Source organism: Capricornis sumatraensis, chromosome 6 (genome assembly GCF_032405125.1).
Source record: "Capricornis sumatraensis isolate serow.1 chromosome 6, serow.2, whole genome shotgun sequence".
NCBI classification, from domain to species: domain Eukaryota; kingdom Metazoa; phylum Chordata; class Mammalia; order Artiodactyla; family Bovidae; genus Capricornis; species Capricornis sumatraensis.
Genome location: NC_091074.1, coordinates 22,717,374 through 22,739,987, shown reverse-complemented (window position 1 = coordinate 22,739,987; position 22,614 = coordinate 22,717,374).

The window sequence follows — 22,614 nt, the reverse complement described above, 5'->3', positions numbered from 1 at the left end:
GCCGATAGGAGACTTGGGTTCAATCCTTGGGTTAGGAAGATTCCCTGGAGAAGGAAATGACAACCCACTTCAATATATTCCAGTATACTTCCCTGGAGAATCCCATGGACAGAGGAGCCTGGCCCATGAGGTCACAAATAGTTGGACACAACTTGGCAACTAAACAACAACAAATAAGTAGATATCAAGGTGATTAAATGATTGGAGTAGAGTTTATTTATAATATTGTGTTAGTTTCAGGTATATAGAAAGGTGAATAATATGAATACATATATCAATCTCCTTTTATTAAGATTCTTTTCTTATATACATCATTACAGATAAGATGCTAAAGCTGAAACTCCAGTACTTTGGCCACCTCATGTGAAGAGTTGACTCATTGGAAAAGACCCTGATGCTGGGAGGGATTGGGGGCAGGAGGAGAAGGGACCACAGAGGATGAGATGGCTGGAAGGTATCACCGACTCGATAAGCATGAGTTTGAGTGAACTCTGGGAGTTGGTGATGGACAGGGAGGCCTGGCATGCTGCGATTCATGGGGTTGCAAAGAGTCGGACACGATTGAGCAACTGAACTGACTAAACTGAGAGAGTATTGAGCAGAGTTCCCTGTGCTACACAATTGGTCCTTATTAGTTATCTATTATATATATAGTAATGTGTATATTTCCATCCCAAACTTCTGACTGATGCCTCCCCACAAGCAAGGATTTTTATTATGGAAATCAACTGTGAGAGAAAATGGGGAAGAAGCCTGGGAATCTGGAGAGGCAGGTGTCAGATGACAAGGCAGTACTGACTCTGAGTGAAGGGGAAGGTAGGGTGGGTGGAAATGTTATAATCAGCTGTGTGGTCTCTGAGAGATTCAGTAGGGTACTTGGGAACTTGTTAGCCAAAGTTGCCTATCAGAGGAATTGCATGTCTTCCAGGAATATACTCGTTATGTATCCCTGCAGTCTCTGTCATTTGCTGGCAGCATCCCATGAGAAGTATGACCTAGGAATAAAAATAATAGGTTTCAGAGCACATGGCCTGGGGTTTTCCCTGTTGTTGGAGGCTACCAAAAAATACTACCAAGGCCGCTTCAGTATTTTAGAGAAAGTAGAGTTTGACTGAGTTTTCCCAGCACTGTGCTGGGAAAAAGCTTGAACTCCACGAGTTGCAGAATAGTGATTATATAAGCTGATGAGTAGCTTGGGAGAAAAACAAAGGCAAATAATTCAGGATTCAGGACATGACAGAGGCAGTTTTGTACTGGCCATCTAGAGCAGTGGTAGCTAGAACTTGGACACAGGGAGGAGAGAGAAAATCGGAGCCTTTAAAATGAGATGAAAAGCTAGAACCATCAGTTTAAACTAGTTCTCAAAGAAATAATCTTGTTGCTATGGTTTTCTTCATGTATGTATTTACCTTGCCTCAATATTATTTTATCTTGTTTTATTTTTTCTGAGGTTACTAATTCTGTAAAAGAGATACTATTAATCAAAAGCATTTGGGATTAAACACTCTCAAAACTGCTGATTCAAAAAATAAACTTCTATTATGGACATTATAATTTTCAAAAGCAGGTAAAATGTGAAAGTGAGCTTGATATATCTCTCACTAACTTCAACATTTTTTTTGTCATCAATGTCCTTTCCCTCTTTCACTCCCCATGGATTATTTTGAGGCTCAACCAAGGCATCACATATAACTTTACTACAGTTAAGCTCTAGTTGCTGTTCTAAAATGACAGGTGGTCTTCTTTAGATCTCTAACTACATGAAAGTTGAGGATTTACTACTCACAGCTTACAAAGATAGTACAGATTGTTGGCACTGCTGAAATTTGATTTACTTTTGAATGATTAATTGATTTCAAGAACATGCATTAATTGGGTGCTTTGTGGGAGGGAATTTTAAATATAGATTAAAGACTTAAGAGTTATATGGCTCAGACAGCAAAGAATCTGCCTGCAATGCAGGAGATCTGGGTTCAATTCCTGGGTCAGGAAGATCCCCTGGAGAAAGGAATGGCAACCCACTACAGTATTCTTGCCTGGAGAATCCCATGGACAGAGGAGACTGGTGGGCTATGGTCCTTGAAGTCTCAAAATAGGCGGACACAACTATGTGACTGACACTAATCTACCGTCTGCCACGGGATTAGTCCAAATTCCATCTATAACACTTTCTAAATATATAAAGGTCTCCACTGACTGCTTATATCTTTATCTGTGTAATAAAACTAATATCATTTACCAATTAAGTTGGTTACAGACATTAAATATATTATGTAAGCAATGTGTTTTGAATAATAAGTGGCAGAATACATGGTAGCTAATGCTACTATTTGTACTGCAGTGCAGTGAAGTAACAATGTGAGACACAGGGAGAGAGAGGAGGAACTCTTCATGAGAAATTGATTAGGTTGAAATGAGATTTTCCCAGAAAAAAAGGAGTGATGCCAGAATTACAGTATAGCAGACTGGGTGGCAATAGTCTTTCTATGGTGCTCAGAGCTCTCTACATTTACCTTCCCAAACTTCTTTCCCAAGCAATATTTTCTACTTACTCATAGCTGGTGCCTATCAGCTAGCCAGTCTAAGATATTTATAATTTAACAGGTTGGTTATCTCAAGTTTCACAGAGAACATGTAAAGTTATGTTCAGCTATCAAATCCAAGCTGGTTCTTTTGCAGAAATTGACAAGCTGATTCTAAAATTCATTATGGAAATGCAAGAAATATAGAATAGCTGAAACAGTCTTTAAAAAGAACAAAATTGGAGGATTCACACATTCAGACATACTACAGTTCAATGAAATACTATTTAGTGTCCAGAAATAATCTTTTACATTTTGGGCCAATTTACTGTGATCAAAGGTACCAGGATAATTTTATTGGAGAGGAATAATCTTTTTTACAAAAGGACCTGGCACAGACATGCAGTGCAAAAGAATGAAGTTGGAACTTTAATTCACGCCAATACACAAAATTTACTTCAAAGTAAACAAAAATACCCAAATATGAGTTTAAAATATTAAACTCTTAGAAGAAAATATATATGTGAATCTTCACCATCTTGGGCTAGGCATGGTACCTAATGCACAAACAGCCAAAGAAAAAATAGACACCTTGACATTATCAAAATTTACAACTTTTGTACCCTCAAAGGAGGGATACTATAAAATAGTGAAAAGATGTGTGTTCTCTATGTCTGCATCTGTATTCCTGCCCTGAAACTAGGTTCATCTGTATCATTTTTCTAGATTCTAAATACCTGTGTATTTATGATCTTTGTTTTTCGACTTACTTCACTCTGTATGACAGACGTTAAGTCTATTTACATCTCTTCAAATGACCCAATTAAATTCATTTTTATGGCTGAGTAATATTCCATTGTATACACATACCACTTCTTCTTTATCCATTCATCTGTCGATGGACACTTAGGTTGCTTCCTTGTCCTGGCTATTATAAATAGTGCTTCAGTGAACACTGGGTACATGTGTACTTTTGAATTGTGGTTTTCTCAGTGTATATACAGTAATGGGATTGCTGCATCATATGGTCATTCTATTTTTAGTTTTCTAAGAAACCTCCAGACTGATCTCCATAGTGGCCATCTCAATTTACATTCCTAATAACAGTGAAAGAGGGTTCCCTTTTCTCCACACCCTCTCCAGCGTTTATTGTTTGTAGGTTTTTTTTTTCTTTTTTTTTTCTTTTTTTTATGATAGCCATTAAATAGATGGGGAAACAGTGTAAACAGTGTCAGACTTTATTTTTTTGGGCTCCAAAATCACTGCAGATGGTGACTGCAGCTATGAAATTAAAAGACAGTTACTCCTTGGAAGAAAAGTTATGACCAACCTAGATAGCATGTTGAAAAGCAGAGACATTACTTTGCCAACAAAGGTCCGCCTAGTCAAGGCTATGGTTTTTCCTGTGGTCATGTATGGATGTGAGAGTTGGACTGTGAAGAAGGCTGAGTGCCAAAGAATTGATGCTTTTGAACTGTGCTGTTGGAGAAGACTCTTGAGAGTCCCTTGGACTGCACGGAGATCCAACCAGTCCATTCTGAAGGAGATCATCCGTGGGATTTCTTTGGAAGGAATGATGCTAAAGCTGAAACTCCAGTACTTTGGACACCTCATGCGAAGAGTTGACTCATTGGAAAAGACTCTGATGCTGGAAGGGATTGGGGGCAGGAGGAGAAGGGGACAACAGAGGATGAGATGGCTGGGTGGCATCACTGACTCGATGGACGTGAGTCTGAGTGAACTCCGGGAGTTGGTGATGGACAGGGAGGCCTGGTGTGCTGCGATTCATGGGGTTGCAAAGAGTTGGACATGACTGAGCGACTGAACTGAACTGATTCTGACTAGTGTGAGGTAATTCCTCATTGTAATTTTGATTTTTAATTCTCTAATAATTAGAGAACAGACATGTGTACACAGTGGGGAATGGGGAAGGTGGGAAAATTAGGAGAGTAGCGTGTATGTGTGTAACTATGTGTTAAATAGGTAGCTAGTGGGTATCTGCAGTATAGCCCAGGAAGCTCAACTCAAAGCTCTGTGATGACCCAGATGGGTGGGATGGAAGGGAGGTGGGAGGGAGGTCCCAGGGGATATATGTATACATACAGCTGATTCACTTCATGGCACAGCAGAAACTATCACAATATTGTAAAGCAATTATACTCCAATGAAAAAAGAAAGTGAGAAGACAACTCACTGAATGAGAGAAAATATTTGCAAGTCATATATCTGGTAATGGATTTATATCTATAACGAAAATAACTGTTGTCACTCCATAATAAAATAACCCAACTAAAAATAGGCAATTGATTTCAATAGATATTTCTCCAAAGAAGAAATAAAAATGGTCAATAAGCACAGCAAAAGATACTCAATACCATTAATCATTAGGAATGAAAATCAAAACCTCAGTGAGATGCCACTTTCACTAAGATGGCTACAGTGAAAAAGACAATTGGTGCTTGTGAGGGTGTGAAGAAATTGGAACCTTCCCGCATTGTTGGTGGGAATGTAAAATGGTGTAGAGGCTTTGGAAAGCAGGCTGGCAGTTCCTCAAAGTGTTAAAAATAAAGTTACCATATGGCCTAGCAATTCTCTTTCTGGATATATTCCTTGGAGAATTGAAAATGTATGTTCACATAAAAGTTTGTAAGTGAATGTTCATAACCTCATTATTCATAAGGAGAAAAGACGTACATGCCCACCAACTGAAGAATGGATTTTAAAGGGTAGAATTCCCTAGAATGGAGTGTTACTCAGCCATACACGAAAAGGAAAGAAGTGCAGGTACGTGCAACAGCACAGGTTACTTATGAAAATATTATGCTAAGTGAATAAATTTAGTCATAAAAGACCTCAACTGTGTGATTACATTTAAATAGAAGGTCCGGAATAGGCAGTTTAGAGACAACCAGTAGATTACTGTTTGCTTCGGGCTTAAGGCGGTGTGAGGTTTTGGGAACAATTGCTGGTGGGTATAGAGTTCCTTTTTGGGATGATGAGAATGTTGTAAAATTAGATTGCAATTATGGTTTCACAGATCTGGGAATGTGCTAAGCATCATTGAGTTGTTAGCTTTAAATGAGTGAATTTTTGGCATGTGAATTGTATCTTAATAAGTCTGTTGAAAAGCGTAATATTCAAAGGATTCCATAGAAATCTGAATTACTAGAGACATTAAACATTACTAGAGACTCTGAAATACTGGAGACATTAAACTCTATATATTTCTAAGTGATATGGAATATGAGAAAAACAGAGATCTAAGGGATTTGGGAAATATATAGTAGGTTGATTTAGTTTATGACTTGAGATTCCTTTACTAGGACTGACTTAATAGAATATAAATTATTCCTGTTTATGGCAACTCGTTAGATTCCATAGATCAAAAAGCACAAGTTGGCTTGGTCTCTGGAGGAATTTGCTGAGTAGACAAAGCTCTGTTAGCCTGGGCAGTGAGAAGTACCAGGTTGTTTGGAAATCAATTTGATGACGAAAAGAATTTAACATTCTTCCGAAAATCCCTTCTCCTTCTATAACTGACTAAGAAGGAGAAGAGGGCAACAGAGGATGTGATAACTGGATGGCATCTCTGATTCAATGCACATGAACCTGGGCAAATTCCAGGAGATGGTGAGAGACAGGGAGGCTTGGCATGCTGCTGTCCATGGGGTCACAGAGTTGGAGAGGACTTGGTGGCTGAACAACAACAGAAATCCTCTAGCAGGTGGGATCAATTCACTTTTTCTTTAGATAGCTAGTTATTAAACACTTTAGGTTTGTAGACAATATGATCATTGTGAAAACTATTCAGCTGCCTTTTTTTATTGAGAAAGCAGCCATGGAACATACCTATGTGAATGACAGTGGATGTGTTTCATTGAGATTTTATTGGTAAAATAAAATGATGACTGGACTGGGCCTAAACACCATAGCTTGCCATTTCTGCTCTAGGGGAAAACTGCTGTTACAGAGGAGATCAGGAATGGACAGTAGTCAAGATCCAATTCCCAGATCTTCTAGGGTACATAGATAGAGATGGAAACTTGGATCTGATGACTAATATAACATGACTCATTATGAAGACATCTAGATCTATGGGGGACTTGGAATTCCCAGACCAGCCCAGCACACGAGTAAAGAGCAGGGGAAGAAGTTCAGCCTGTTGCTCCATGTATACTCTGATGAAAGGTGCAGCAGTTGCATAAAAGGTGTGTGTGCCAAGTCACTTCTGTCATATCCCACTCTTTGCAACTCCATGGACTCTAGCCTGCTAGGCTCCTCTGTCCATGGAACTCTCCAGGCAAGAATACTGGAGTGGGTAGCTGTGCCCTTCATCATGGGATCTTTCCAACCCAGGCATAAAAGTTAGTTAATATTTTTATTGTTTTAATTCTAATGCTTCAATAGAAAGAAAATATCAGGCCCTGGTAAAAATTAGAGGATTTCCTCAAGATGGACTTACTTCTTAGCTGACCATAAGTATCCCAGTATAAGAAATGGTTTTATGGAAAATTAAGCCTAAAGTCTCATGTGACTTTTTAAACCATAACAATCTTATCCTGTGGGATCTTTTCATGTTTTCTGGAAGCAAATGCAATTAATCAAGTAATAGAAAGACACTAAGAAGACACTGAAAGTGTCAGCCAGATAAAAATCTTATGGGAATTTAAAGCAAGAATAGTGTCAACAGAGCTTAGGTTTGTTCTCAAGTGTTTCTCTGAAGGGCCTGGGGCAGAAAGAACATTTTGGAATCAGGGCTTCTAGGGGACTGATATTAGAACTATATACTAGTGGAGATTCATTCTAATGACTCCAGGGAATTCTGCTTTGTCATCTCTCCCTTCCTCCTCATTACATTTTCCCCACTGATTATCATTTATTACTGATGCTGGTGGGGCAGTTTCATTTGCAAAGTTCCATGCTCAAGGGAACCTGTGTCATGTGGGGTCTCTGTGAGTAGACAGAGTAGTCTGTGAGTAGAGGGAGGGCAGGATGAAGGTGTCTGGGGCCACATTTGGGATACCTGGTGACCTTGGTGATAGATATATATGCCTGTTGATGGGAGACCCTCTTGATTCCCAGCCCAGATCTGCCTTTAACATCACCAATTTTCATTTCGATAATTCACTCCCATTACTAACTAGCTGAGTCTAATGTTTTTTATTGTGTGAGAAATGAAAAGTATAAAACTGAGGATTACACATTTAAAGTGGGTAAATAGCTTTGGAATCAAGCTACTGAGGATAAAAAATATGAAGCTGTCCTTTATTACACAGGGATTTTAAGTGAGAGAAAGGAGGTTGGAGAAAGACTGATGTTGATCCTTCAATTCCCAACATATACAAATATGCTGCTGACTGCAACATCATCCGTTCCCTTTATCCCTTTTTCTTTTAATTTTTTTTTCAGGATGGCTTGTATCTCTGGGCTGCTAATTTTTTTCCTCCACCCATGCTTTTATTTTGGTCTCTTATCTGTCCGTGACTCTGTTTCTCTTTTTCCCCTTTGATGTTGACCTGATAAGCTCCTGGTGGTCTCAAGTGACCTTTCTATGGTGCCCCAGTCAACCCCATGGGGGTTATTCTTGGTCCAGGAGAGAAGTGGTTTCAGTATTTTGATTCAGGAGGGTGCTTGTAGGATGTTCATAAGTAGTGACACTCATACAATGCCCAGACACATCAGCCATGAGTTTTACAACCTCCTATGAGCTGATAAGCTCCCTAAGTGGCTCAGTGGTAAAGAATCCACCTGCCAGTGTAGGAGCCGCAGGACACATGGGTTTGATCCCTGGGTTGGGAAGATCCCCTGGAGAAGGAAATGGCAACCCACTCCAGTATTCTTGGCTTGAGAATTACATAGACAGAGGAGTCTGGGCAGGCTACAGTCCATGGGTTGCAAAGAAGTTAGACATGGGTAAGCGACTGAACACATACAAATATTAATCCAATGAGAAGTACCTGTGGCTTTGATTAAAAAAAATATTAAACATCACTAGGTAATCAGTGGCATCATTTCTTTGTTCTGTTAGTGCTTCTATTGATATGTTTAGTAACAGTCTTCATGTTCAAGGTGAACCAAGAAAGCATGATGACTGGCTTTGCTGGAGAGAACTGCATAGGAAGTAAGTGTGAGAAAAGAAGGGGAGATTAAGTGAGTAGAATTAGAGTGATCTTCCAAGTGTCTTGGGAGGCCAGAGACTAGTCTCTAATCTTCCATGGACACTCTCCCTGGTTTCCTCTGGTAATTACTCCAAGCTGCTTCCAAGTAATAACTTCAGTCTTAACACTTCATTTTTATTCCCATGATACCTTGAAGCTGAAAACTTACAGAGTTTAGAGAATTCCAGAAATCGTCATGCCAGTAGGAAATGTGTTGGGGTGAAAATCCTCAAATTTTGAGAAAACAAAAATTGGAGGAAGACAACTTGTAGACTTGAGGAAGGCTAAAAATTGTAGGATTATAAAGGGAACTGACAGTTCTAATATATCCCAGAATTGGAAAGAGAAAAATATAGTTTTGCTTTCTCAGAAATGCTTCCCATGACCAACCTTTATCAGTAAGTCCCACTCCTCCTTCTGCCTTTGTTACTTTCTATTGCATCAGCTTATGATTTCCTCGTCACACTTGCCATAATCAGAAATCATTTTGCTCATTTTTGTTTTTATTTATCATGTATTTCTGCTTCCAGAATTAAAGTTCCATGGTGAAGAAAGCTGTCTAGTTTAGATAAACAAACTTGGCAAGTGATATAACATCTCTAAGCTATAGTTTCCTAAAGGATGAAATAGGGATTATAAGACATACCTCAAAGATTTCTTGTAAAAAATAAATTAAATGAGATAATACTGTTGACACTTGAACAATAAGGGTTTGAACTTTGTGGGTTCACCTACAAATGGATTAAAAAAAAAATACTACTCCAACACTGTATCTCATGGGATTGAATCTGCTGATGCAGAACCACAGATAGAGACAGACTGTAAAGTTACATCTGGATTTTCCACTGCATGGGGAGTTGCCATACCTAACCCTTTGTGTCCTTCAAGGGTCAACTATACATGAAAAGCAGTTATCAAAGTGACTGGAATTCAAGGAGCATTTAATGAAAGGAAGATATTTCTTCTGTCATTGTCATCATCCCAGAGCCTGTTCTTTTTCTAACACTATGATGGCAGATATAAAGAAAACAGCAATTTATAGGAGAGAGAGAGGGAGGAAGAAAGAGAGAGGAACATGCTATCAGTTATTATTTGATCCATAATAAAATAATCACTCCAAAACTTAGTCCATTAAGTCCCATACATACAAACGAGTTCCATTCAGAAAGCGAGTTCTCAAGTCCAATTTGCTTATAAGCCCAACTAAGTTAGTCTGGCACCTAGCTAACATAATTGGCTACATAGTACTATACTGTAAGAGATTTATAATAATTTTCACACAAATAATACATAAAAAACAAAAACATTTTTAGTCTAACAGTAGAGCAGCTTGAAAAGCACCGTACAACAGCTATCATTAATGGGCTGGCATCGAGTGAACAGGCAAGAAGAGTTAGTGACTGGAGGAGGGAGAAGAGGTAGGAGGTCATAGAGCTAAAGGATTGTCGGCAGTAGAAAACTTATTGTTTAGTCACTAAGTTGTGTCCAACTCTTTGGTGACCCCACAGATTATAGCCCTCCAAGGCTCCTCCGTTCATGGGATTTCCCAGGCAAGAATAAGAGAATGGGTTGCCATTTCCTTCTCCAAGGGATCTTCCTGACCCAAGGGATCAAACCCATGTCTCCTGCATTGGCAGGCAGATTCTTTGCCACTGAGCTACCTGGAAAGTCCAGGAGTTGGATGGTAAGCTGTAATTTCACTCACACCTTTTTACCTGATTAGACCTGCAAACACAAGTCCGCATCTTTGAAAGTTTGCAACTTGAAGGTTCCTAACGTAGGGGCCTTTCTGTGTTCTAAAACCATCATTTGTTATGCTTGCTGCTAAGTCGCTTCAGTCGTGTCCGACTCTGTGTGACCCCCATAGATGGCAGCCCATCAGGCTCCCCCTGTCCCTGGGATTCGCCAAGCAAGAACACTGGAGTGGGTTACCATTTCCTTCTCCAATGCATGAAAGTGAAGAGTGAAAGTGAAGTCGCTCAATCGTGTCCGACTCTTAGCGACCCCATGGACTGCAGCCTACCAGCCTCTTCCATCCATGGGATTTTCCAGGCAAGAGTACTGGAGTGGGGTGCCATTGCCTTCTCTGATGTTGTTATGCTTAGTAATGGTATTTCTGAGGGTCAGAAATTAGTGCTGAATTTAATGGGACAACTTTCTTTGTTCTACCATCTCTGGGACCTTGGCTGGGCAGACTTGAAGGCTTGAGGTGATTCAACATCTTGGAACTAGAATAACCTGGGGGTGGTTCCTTCCTCATCTGGTCTGCGTGCTGTTTGTTAGCTGGGACATAGGCTGGTTGTGGGCCAGAGCACCCCCACTTTGATCTGCATGTGTTCTCTCCCCTGTGGGCTCATTTGAGTCTCCTCACAGTGTGACAGTGTGGTTTACCAAGCAGGAGTTCAAAGAGAGCAAGGCAGAAGTAGATGAACGTTAATGCTTTATTCTCAGAAGTGATAAAATGTCATTCATCTCTCTTAAGATATACACAAAAGTTCACCCCAGATCAAGGAGAGGGGACCTGGGAGGTCCTACTACCTGGGATAATTTTCAGCTTTGCATTGAAAGTATGTGGGATGCAGTGTTTTGTTGCGTCTCTCTTTGGAAGATAAGATCTACTTCAGAAACCATTGTATATAATTAAGCCTGACAAGGTTGACAAGAAAGCAGAAAGGGGGCTATTCAACCACAACCGCCCCCTCCCACTGACATAAGTGTGCTAATTTCTCTATCAGGAATGACAGCTTTTCCATTTTTATTATGTCCTCTCATTTGTTTTCTCTGTCTCTAAATTTTTCAAGTTGGTATATGGAAATATCATTATGTTAAAAAAAAAAGACTGCAGAGGAAGAACAAATTAGAGAAGAGTGATTAAAATATTGTGATCCTATTTAAGTAACTAGGGGTATTTAGAGAGGGGCATGTTTTATAGATAGTGCAAATTCAGAGATTTTTTGACAAAATTATTTTAGGATTCTGAGGCTCTGTTTGTGAATGTTGGTGTAGGAGACCATTAAGAAGTGATTAACACAACATGAATAAGTTAAATGTTGTCTCGTTCTCCAGGTAGGAAGATATTTTATTAAAAATAGTTGTAGTGAGCCTGTCTAGGCAGAAACATCTGGAAAGTAGATAATTAAACTTAATCATATTTCTCTGAATATTTTATGCAAGAAACAAGGAGGAAAGACAGAGAGGGAAGTAGCCCATGAATGAGTGTCCCTGGAATGAGATTGACAGCATTTTAAGGTTTCTGTCTTGTGAAACATGGGGAAAAAATTGAGCATAAGCCTGTGATTTCCCTCTTCCCTCCTCTCTTTTTGTGGACCATTTGTGGTTTGTTATTTCTCCCTCTTTCTAGGTGTATCTTCTCTTATTCTTTTAAAGGGGACTTTTTAGATGGCCCTCCATGTATTCCACTTCCTTGGTGAAACAAGTCACAAGAGCATTTATCAGGAAGGCCACTTCATCACTTTGGAGTGAAAGGAGGAGCGGTGTCTTAGAGGCAGCAATTTGCTGTAGAGGAATAGAGAGGAATGCTTTTGTTCTGTAAACTGGGCAATGTGAAGTTATCACTGCTAGTCTTTGGTTAACTGGTTTCCATCTACAGTGATGAGATAGAGCATTGTTAGTGTTTACTGAAATAAGGTATTTTTGGACATAAAACATAAACTAGGTTGGTAGTTTAACTCAGGCTGAAGATAACTGAAATCTATTAAAAATAACAAAGCACATGAGCCAACTTAGTTGAATAAATTAAGGCTAACTATATACTTAGCCCATATGTCATGTATTATTTTATTTTTTTACTACATAACTAATGATGTTCTGCATACTAAAATGGAAGAGAAAGAGTGATGGTACACATGAGAGAAATCTAGAGGAAAGAAGATTGACTGGAAAAATGAATGATGTAAACATTGAGGTCATTTACAATCATAAAAATATAAACCAACTAAATATTCAATAATATGCATATGTGCTAAACTGCTTCAGTTGTATCTAACTCTGTGCAATCCTATGGACTGTAGCCTGCCAGGGTTCTCTGTCCAAGGGATTCTCCAGGCAAAAATACTGGACTGGGTTGCCCTGCCCTCCTCCAGGGGATCTTCGTAATCTGGGGATCAAAACGGCGCCTCTTAGGTCTCTTGTATGACAGGTGAATTCATTACCACTAGCGCCATCCCATTCAACAATAATAAGAATGTTAAAATAAAAGATGTCACACACTTGTATCTGCAGCCTTAAAGTAACATTAAATGCTGTGGAAAATGATCACATTGTTCTATGGAAGATACAAATAAGAGTGTGTAGTATAATTCCAATTATACAAAGATATATGCTTTGATGAAAATTGTAAAGAAATATTTTTAAATGTATTAAAATGTTGAGTAGGTATCACTGGTTGGCAGAATACCAGGATATTTTAATGTTCATCTTTTCTCTTTTCCATATATTTCAAAATTCAAAAATACATTATTTTCTCATTAGTATTTAAGTAAAAGCTACTAGTTATAAATGTGACATGGTCCTATCTCATTGTAGGACTCTGAAAGAACCATGCTCTGAAGTCTCCTTAAAGACAAAACTAGGAATAATGGGAATAACGGGAGATTGTGGCAACCCACTCCAGTGTTCTTGCCTGGAGAATCCCAGGGACGGGGGAGCCTGGCGGGCTGCTGTCTATGGGGTCACACGGAGTCGGACACGACTGAAACAACTTAGTAGCAGCAGCTTTTTACCCACTCAATTGACTTACAGATTGAAGGCAAAAGGAGAAGGGGACAACAGAGGATGAGATGGTTAGATAGCATCACCAAGTCAATGGACATGAATTTGAGCAAATTCCAGGAGATAATGGAGGACAGAAGAGCCTGGCATGCTACAGTCCACGGGGTCACAAAGAGTCAGACACGATTAGCAACTGAACAACAACATTGCAAAGTTATTTTTAAAAACTGGAGCTCAAATGTTCAAAAATAGGAATGCTTTAGTGATTGATGAATTGTCATTGGAAAGGTTTGTGATTAAAGTTCCTATAAATAATGCAAGCCTTCAGTTAAGAATTAGATTAACATAACCTTCCAGTCTTGAGCTATCTTGATTTTAAGTAGGTGGCAAGTCTAATTCTTCCTAGTGTTTGTAATCCAACTAGAAACTTGAAATAACCTTTAAAGCGTATGTAGAGTTTCCAAGTTATTTTTCATTGTATATTTTAAAATGGGATATATTTATGGACTTTTTAAATGTCTCAGAAGATTACTAATAAATCCCAATAAGACCATTGCTATTGAAGCATTTCTAAGTTAAGTGAGGTTGGGGAATACTGCACATGTCAAAAAAGGAGATGTATTATTTGATTGTCTACATCATTTCCTACTACAGCCAGAATAATCTGAAAATATGCTTTGGACCAGACACATATTTTAAATGATTCAGCAAAACTTGGAAGAGGATATAGAAAAGAAGTATTGATTTTCTTGGTTGTTTAATAATATTTTTTAGGGGTGATTTTCTACCATAATAAACTACAATGCTAATTTGAATAGTAAGGCAGTACTACAGCTTACTACAGCTTGCAAAGAGTCAGACACAACTGAGCACACACACAATACAACTTCATTTCAGAACAATAATTTTTATTTTCTGTAATTGTAAAAGTAATTTTTTAAAAGCCTAGTGGATGCTGGTGTTAAGTTTAGGTGTCAATTTAATGCCTAGAGATTAATCAGTTTTCTTCATATCCCTAAGGAAATTAAAAGGCTCTGTTCATATTTACTTATGATAAGATTGTTTCTATAAGAAATCCTAAGCATTTTTTAAAAATCAAATTCCTAGAATTAATACTGAACTTAGCTAGGTTAAAAAATCTCTGGTTTGTTTTGATTTTTGAAAAACAAAACAAAACATACAAAACTAATGAACAAAAAAAAAAAACATATATTTTTTTAGCCTACAGAATTTGTTTTATCATTTCTTAGTGCAGGTTACCAAGATGAATGCTTTTATTATTATTTTTTTAATTTTTATTTTTACTTTATTTTACTTTACAATACTGTATTGGTTTTGCCATACATTGACATGGATCCACCACAGGTGTACATGTGATCCCAAACATGAACCCCCCTCCTACCTCCCTCCCCACAACACCCCTCTGGGTCATCCCCGTGCACCAGCCCCAAGCATGCTGTATCCTGCATCGGACATAGACTGGTGATTCGAATCCTACATGATAGTATACATGTTTCAAGAATGCTTTTATTTTTTACCTATCTAAAAAGTATTTATTTCACCTTTATAATTTAATACATTTTTACAGCTTTTAGAATACAATTTATGCAAATAAAATTTACCCTATTATGTGCAGTTCTGAGAGTTTTGACAAGTGCTGATAGTTCTGTAACCATTACCACGTTCAAGATACAGAACAATTTCTTCACCCCCAAAATTACCCTGTGCCCAACTGTATAGTCACCTGTCCTGACACCCGCAGTCTCTGGTAACCACTGATTTATTTTCTGTTCTATTGCCTTGCCTTTTTAAAAAATGTCATATAAATTGAATCATGCAGCATGTGGCTTTTTAAGTGGCTTCTCTCATTTAGCATAATGCATTTCAGATTTATTCATATTGCTACTAATACTTTGTTCCTCTTTATTGCAGAGAAATGCTGTTGTATGCCTGCATCACTGTTTATCCATTACCCAGCTGAGGGGCATACCGGTCTTCCAATTTTATGGGTCTTATTTGTACCCTCAGGGAAGTAGGGGTTTGTTTATGTGATTTGATTTTTATTTCCATCCAGGTACTTAAGCCTTTTTCTCTCTTCAGAGCGACAAGAGGGGCAGGCTCAGGTGAAGTTTTGTGCTGCCCCAGCTGTAGTGTTCCCCTTCCAGAATCCTGCACCATAAGGGGGCTTTCTCACATCTCCCTGTCCTGGCCCTGACTTTTCCCTTGAGCATTGGGTTAGGTCTGTGAAGATCATGCAAATATTGAGAATATCTCTTGTGTCTCATTTTTAGGGTTTATGTTTTCTAATCAGCTCATACTCTACCTTTAGCAATGTGGTAAATATTTACTTGAATTTTTAGATGTTTGTATTTTACCTGTCATCTGCCCCAGAAGACCAACCATGTAGGTCTTGATTCTTCGTAGCTGTACTTGTCATCCTTGGATTTTGGGTGAGTTGGTTGTCCTGTAACCGTGAATCTAATGAGTTCAGGAAAAGTTGTGACATTTTAGATGATATAGTGAGTTGAGTGTTGTGGTTGTTGTTATAGATGGGGGAGTAATGCTCTTTCTTGCTTGCTAACATCCTAAACAGAAGTTGGAAAGCACCTAACCTTTATATTTAAAAGATTTTTAATCAAGTGTATATTTTCTTTCAATACTTTAAAATATATCATTTAATCATCTTTGGCTTCCATTCTTTTTCAAGAAAAGTCAGCTGTTCTTATGATTTTTCACCTACATGTATTGTTACTTTTTAAAATATATATATATTTTAATGAAGTATAGTTGACTTAACAATGTTTCATGTGCACAGCAAGGTGGATCAGTTATACAAATACACATATATTATTTTTGAAATATTTTCCCATTATAGATTATTACAAGATATTGACTATGGTTCCCTATGCTACACAATAAACCTTTGTTGCTTGTTGTATATCTATTTTTAAATTAGAAATCTAGCATTCTATTCATACTAAGTCAAACAAGTGGAATCAAAATGTCATAATTTTTTAATTAGGCAAAAATTAATGTTTTCTAAATATACATATTATACATATTTATATATGTATACAAAAGCTTTTCTACTACACTTGATAAAGTCTTGAGAAAGAACAATAAAAAAAAGAAGAGATGGAGAAATTGGAGAACATAAACTAAATGAAATGGGAGCACCGAATATGAAATAGAAAAAGTGAAAAAAACTAGATAAAAGTAAGAGATCATCATATAGTCCAGTTGTTTTTAAATGTGTCTGCTCATTAGAAACTTATCTGGAACTCTGGAGAAAACAAGCAATACCTAAGCATTTGTATTTTTCAAAAAAATTTTGAGATAATTCTAATGTGCATCAGGATTTTAAAAAGTGAAAGAATTAATTTCCAGAATATACAAGCACTCATGCAACTCAATACCAGAAAAACAAACAACCCAATCAAAAAGTGGGAAAAGACCTAAAGAGACATTTCTGTAAAGACATACAGGTGGCTAACAAACACATGAAGAAATGCTCAACATCACTCATTATTCAGTTCAGTTCAGTCGCTCAATCATGTCCAACTCTTTGTGATCCCATGAATCAACCACGCCAGGCCTCCCTGTCCATCACCAACTACAGGAGTTTACCCAAACTCATGTCCATTGAGTCAGTGATGCAATCCAGCCATCTCATCCTCTGTCATCCCCTTCTCCTGCCCCAAATCGCTCCCAGCATCAGGATATTTTACAATGAGTCAACTCTTCACATGAGGTAGCCAAAGTATTGGAATTTGAGCCTCAGCATCAGTCCTTCCAATGAATACCCAGGACTGATCTCCTTTAGGATGGACTGGTTGGATCTCCTTGCAGTCCAAGGGACTCACAAGAGTCTTCTCCAACACCACAGTTCAAAAGCATCAATTCTTCAGTGCTCAGCTTTCTTCACAGTCCAACTCTCACATCCATACATGACCACTGGGAAAAACCATAGCCTTGACTAGATGGACCTTGGCTGGCAAAGTAATGTCTCTGCTTTTGAATATACTATCTAGGTTGGTCATAACTTTTCTTCCAAGGAGTAAGCATCTTTTAATTTCATGGCTGCAATCACCATCTGCAGTGATTTTGGAGCCCCCCAAAATAAAGTCTGACACTGTTTCGACTTTCCCCATCTATTTCCTATGAAGTGATGGGGCCAGATGCCATGATTTTAGTTTTCTGAATGTTGAGTTTTAAGCCAACTTTTTCACTCTCCTCTTTCACTTTCATCAAGAGGCTTTTGAGTTCCTCTTCACTTTCTGCCATAAGGGTGGTGTCATCTGCATATCTGAGGTTATTGATATTTCTCCCGGCAATCTTGATTCCAGATTGTGCTTCTTCCAGCTTAGCGTTTCTCATGATGTACTCTGTATATAAGTTAAATTAGCAGGTTGACAATATACAGCCTTGATGTACTCCTTTTCCTATTTGGAACCAGTGTGTTGTTCCATGTCCAGTTCTAACTGTTGCTTCCTGACCTGCATATAGGTTTCTCAAGAGGCAGGTCAGGTGGTCTGGTATTCCCATCTCTTGAAGAATTTTCCACAGTTTATTGTGGTCCACACAGTCAAAGGCGTTGACATAGTCAATAAAGCAGAAATAGATGTTTTTCTGGAACTCTCTTGCTTTTTCCATGATCCAGCGGATGTTGGCTATTTGATCTCTGGTTCCTCTCCCTTTTCTAAAACCAGCTTGAACATCTGGAAGTTCACGGTTGATGTATTGCTGAAGCCTGGCTGGAGAATTTTGAGCATTACTCTACTAGCATGTGAAATAAGTGCAATTGTGTGGTAGTTTGAGCATTCTTTTGCATTGCCTTTCTTTGGGATTGGAATGAAAACTGACCTTTTCCAGTCCTGTGGCCACTGCTGAGTTTTCCAAATTTGCTGGCATATTGAGTGCAGCACTTTCACAGCATCATCTTTCAGGATTTGAAAGAGCTCCACTGCAATTCCATCACCTGAGGAGGTCTTTGTAGTGATGCTTTCTAAGGCCCACTTGACTTCACATTCCAGGATGTCTGGCTCTAGGTGAGTGATCATACCATCGTGATTATCTTGGTCGTGAAGCTCTTTTTGTACAGTTCTTTTGTGTATTCTTGCCATCTCTTCTTAATATCTTCTGCTTCTGTTAGGTCCCTATCATTTCTGTCCTTTATCTGAGCCCATCTTTGCATGAAATGTTCCCTTTGTATCTCTAATTTTCTTCAAGAGATCTCTAGTCTTTCCCATTCTGTTGTTTTCCTCTATTGCATTGATCGCTAAGGAAGTGTTTCTTGTCTCTTCTCGCTATTCTTTGGAACTCTGCATTCAGATGCTTATATCTTTCCTTTTCCCATCTGCCTTTCACTTCTTTTCTTTTCACAGCTATTTTTAAGGCCTCTCCAGATAGCCATTTTGCTTTTTTGCATTTCTTTTCCATGGGGATGGTCTTGATCTCTGTCTCCTGTACAGTGTCACAAACCTCTGTCCATAGTTCATCAGGCACTCTATCAGATCTGGGCCCTTAAATCTATTTCTCACTTCCACTGTATATCATAAGGGATTTGATTTAGGTCATACCTGAATGGTCTAGTGTTTTCCCTACTTTCTTCAATTTAAGTCTGAATTTGGCAATAAGGGTTCATGATCTGAGCCACAGTTAGCTCCCAGTCTTGTTTTTGCTGACTTTATAGAGCCTCTCCATCTTTGGCTGCAAAGGATATGATCAATCTGATTTTGGTTTTGACCATCTGGTGATGTGCATGTGTAGAGTCTTCTCTCATGTTGTTGGAAGAGGGTGTTTGCTATGACCAATGAGTTCTCTTGGCAAAATTTTATTAGCCTTTGCCCTGCTTCATTCCATACTCCAAGGCCAAATTTGCCTGTTACTCCAGGTGTTTCTTGACTTCCTACTTTTGCATTCCAGTCCCCTATAATGAAAAGGACATCTTTTGGTGTTAATTCTAACATGTCTTGTAGGTCTTCATAGAATCGTTCAACTTCAGCTTTTTCAGAGTTACTGGTTGGGGCATAGGCTTGGCTTACTGTTATATTGAATGGTTTGCCTTAGAAACGAACAGAGATCATTCTGTCATTTTTGAGATTGCATCTAAGTACTGCATTTTGACTCGTTTGTTGACCATGATGGCTACTCCATTTCTTCTAATGGATTTCTGCCCACAGTAGTAGCTATAATGGTTCTGATATAAATTCACCCATTCCAGTCCATTTTAGTTCACTGATTCCTAGAATGTCAATGTTCACTCTTGCCATCTCCTGTTTGACTGCTTCCAATTTGCCTTGATTCATGGACCTGACATTCCAGGTTCCTATGCAATATTGCTCTTTATAGCATTGGACCTTGCTTCTATCACCAGTCACATCCACAGCTGAGTATTGTTTTTGATTTGGCTCCATCCCTTCATTCTTTCTGGAGTTATTTCTCCACTGATTTCCAGTAGCATATTGGGCACCTACAGACCTGAGGAGTTCCCCTTTGTGTATCCTATCATTTTGCCTTTTCATACTGTTCATGGGTTTCTCGAGGCAAGAAAACTGAAGTGGTTTGCCATTCCCTTCTCCAGTGGGCCACATTCTGTCAGACCTCTCCAACATAACCCTCCCATCTTGGGTGTCCGCACGTGGCATGGCTTACTTTCATTGAGTTAGACAAGGCTGTGGTCCATGTGATCAGATTGGCTAGTTTTCTGTGATTATGGTTTCAGTGTCTGCCCTCTGATGTCTTCTCATGACACCTACCATCACTCGTTATTAGAGAAATGCAAATCAAAACTACAATGTGATATCACCTCACACCAGTCAGAATGGCCATCATCAAAAAGCCTACAAACAATAAATCCTGGATAGGGTATGGAGGAAAGGGAATGCTCTTCTACTGTTGGTGGGAATGTAAATTGATACAGCCACTATGGAATACAGCATGGAGATTTCTTTAAAAACTAGGAATAAAAGCACTATATGACCCAGCAATCCCACTCAGGCATATATCCTGAGGAAACCAAAATTGAAAGAGAGATGTGTATCTCGTTCATTGCAGCACTATTTACAATAGCTAGAACATGGAAGCAACCTAGATGTCGATCAACAGATGAATGGGTAAAGAAGTTGTGGTACATATACACAATGGAATATTAGTCATAAAAAGGAACACCTTTGAGTCAGTTCTAATGAGGTGGATGAACCTAGAGCCTATTATACAGAGTGAAATAAGTCAGAAAGCAAAAGATAAATATCATATACTAACACATATATACAGAATCTAGAAAAATGGTACTAAAGAATTTATTTACAGGGCAGCAATGGAAAAACAGACATATAAAATAGACTTATGGACATGGGGAGAGGGGGGCAAAGGGTTAGATGTTTGAAAGGAGTAACATGGAAACTTATATTACCATATATAAAATAGATACCCAACAGGAATTTGCTATATGTCTCAGGAAACTCAAACAGGGGTGGTGTATCAACCTAGAGGGGTGGGATGGGGAGGGAGATGAGACTGAGTTTCAAAAAGAAGGTGCTATATGTATACCTATGGCTGATTGATGTTGAGGTTTGCCAGAAAACAACAAAATTCTATAAAGCAATTATCCTTCAATTTAAAAATAAATTTAAAAAAAGTGATTACAGGTTTTTCTATTAAATCCTAGGTTTGGTGATATAGAATTCTATTATGTTTCTTTTGACCAATCATGCTGCTGCTGCTGCTGCTAAGTTGCTTCAGTTCTGTCCAACTCTATGTGACCACAGAGATGGCAGCCCACCAGGCTCCTCTGGCCCTAGGATTCTCCAGCCAAGAAATGGGAGTGGGTTGCCATTTCCTTCTCCAATGCATGAATGTGAAAAGTGAAAGTGAAGTCACTCAGTCATGTCCAACTCTTCGCGAGCCCATAGACTGTAGCCTACCAGGCTTCTCCATCCATGGGATTTTCCAGGAAGGGTACTGGAGTGGGTTGCCATTGCCTTCTCTGACCAATCATGATATAATGGTATTAAATGAGTAACAGTTATATAATCACAATAGTAAAAGATGTTTATCAGTTTTCACAATCAATTGCCAGAGAAAAAATAAAAGGTAATTATAATTGCAAGCCTAATGGGACATGATTAACAATATACAATAATTGCATACAGTTTGGGGGAGAGTCAAGCAGAGTGATGTGGTAAGTGGAAGTGCATAAATGCACACGTTTTCATCCACCCAGATAGTGCAGGAAGGGTGACCCCTTCCAGGGCCCAAAAGCGGTCTCTTGTCTAACACTCAGAAATGAATTGTCTGAGGAGACACAGAAGACAAAGCAAGAGATTTTATTGGGAAGGGGTGCCCAGACAGAGAGCAGTAGGGTAAGGGAGCCCAGGAGAACTGCTATGCTTTCAGTCTCAGGTTTTATGGTGATGGGATTAGTTTCTGGGTTGTCTTTGGCCAATCATTCTAACTCAGAGTCCTTCCTGGTGACACACGCATTGCTCAGCCACCATGGAGGATTCTGGGAGATGGTCAGACACGCGGGGTCTCACTTTGACCTTTTCTGAACCCTTATGATTTGTGGTGACTTATTAGTTCTGTGTTGCTTACCTCCTGTCATAAAATAACTCGTGCAAATAGTTACTATGGTGCCTGGCCAGGGGTGGGTAGTTTCAATCAGTGTGTTTCCCCTAACACAGCCAGTCTATGTCTTGTGATTTGTGCACTTAATTCATTTACATTTAAGGTAATTATTGATCTGTATGATCCTATTACCATTTTCTTAATTGTTTTGGGTTTACTTTCTGTTGGTCTTTTCCTTCTCTGGTGTTTCCTGCCTAGAGAAGTTCCTTTAGCATTTGTTGTAAAGCCTGTTTGGTGGTGCTGAATTTTCTTCACTTTTGCTTGTTTGGAAAGCTTTTGATTTCTCCATCAAATCTGAAGGAGAGTCTTGCTGAGTATTCTTGGTTGTAGATGTTCCCTTTAATCACTAGCCATCTACCAGGCCATTCCCTTCTGGCTTGGAAAGTTTCTGTTGAGAAATCAGCTGATAAACTGATGGGAGTTCCCTTATATGTTGTTTGTCATTTTTTTCTTTGTTGCTTTTAATATTTTAACTCTGTCTTTAATTTTTGTCAGTTTGACTACTATGTGTCTTGGTGTGTTCCTCCTTGGGTTTATCCTTCCTGGGACTCTCTGTGCTTTCTGGACTTGATTGA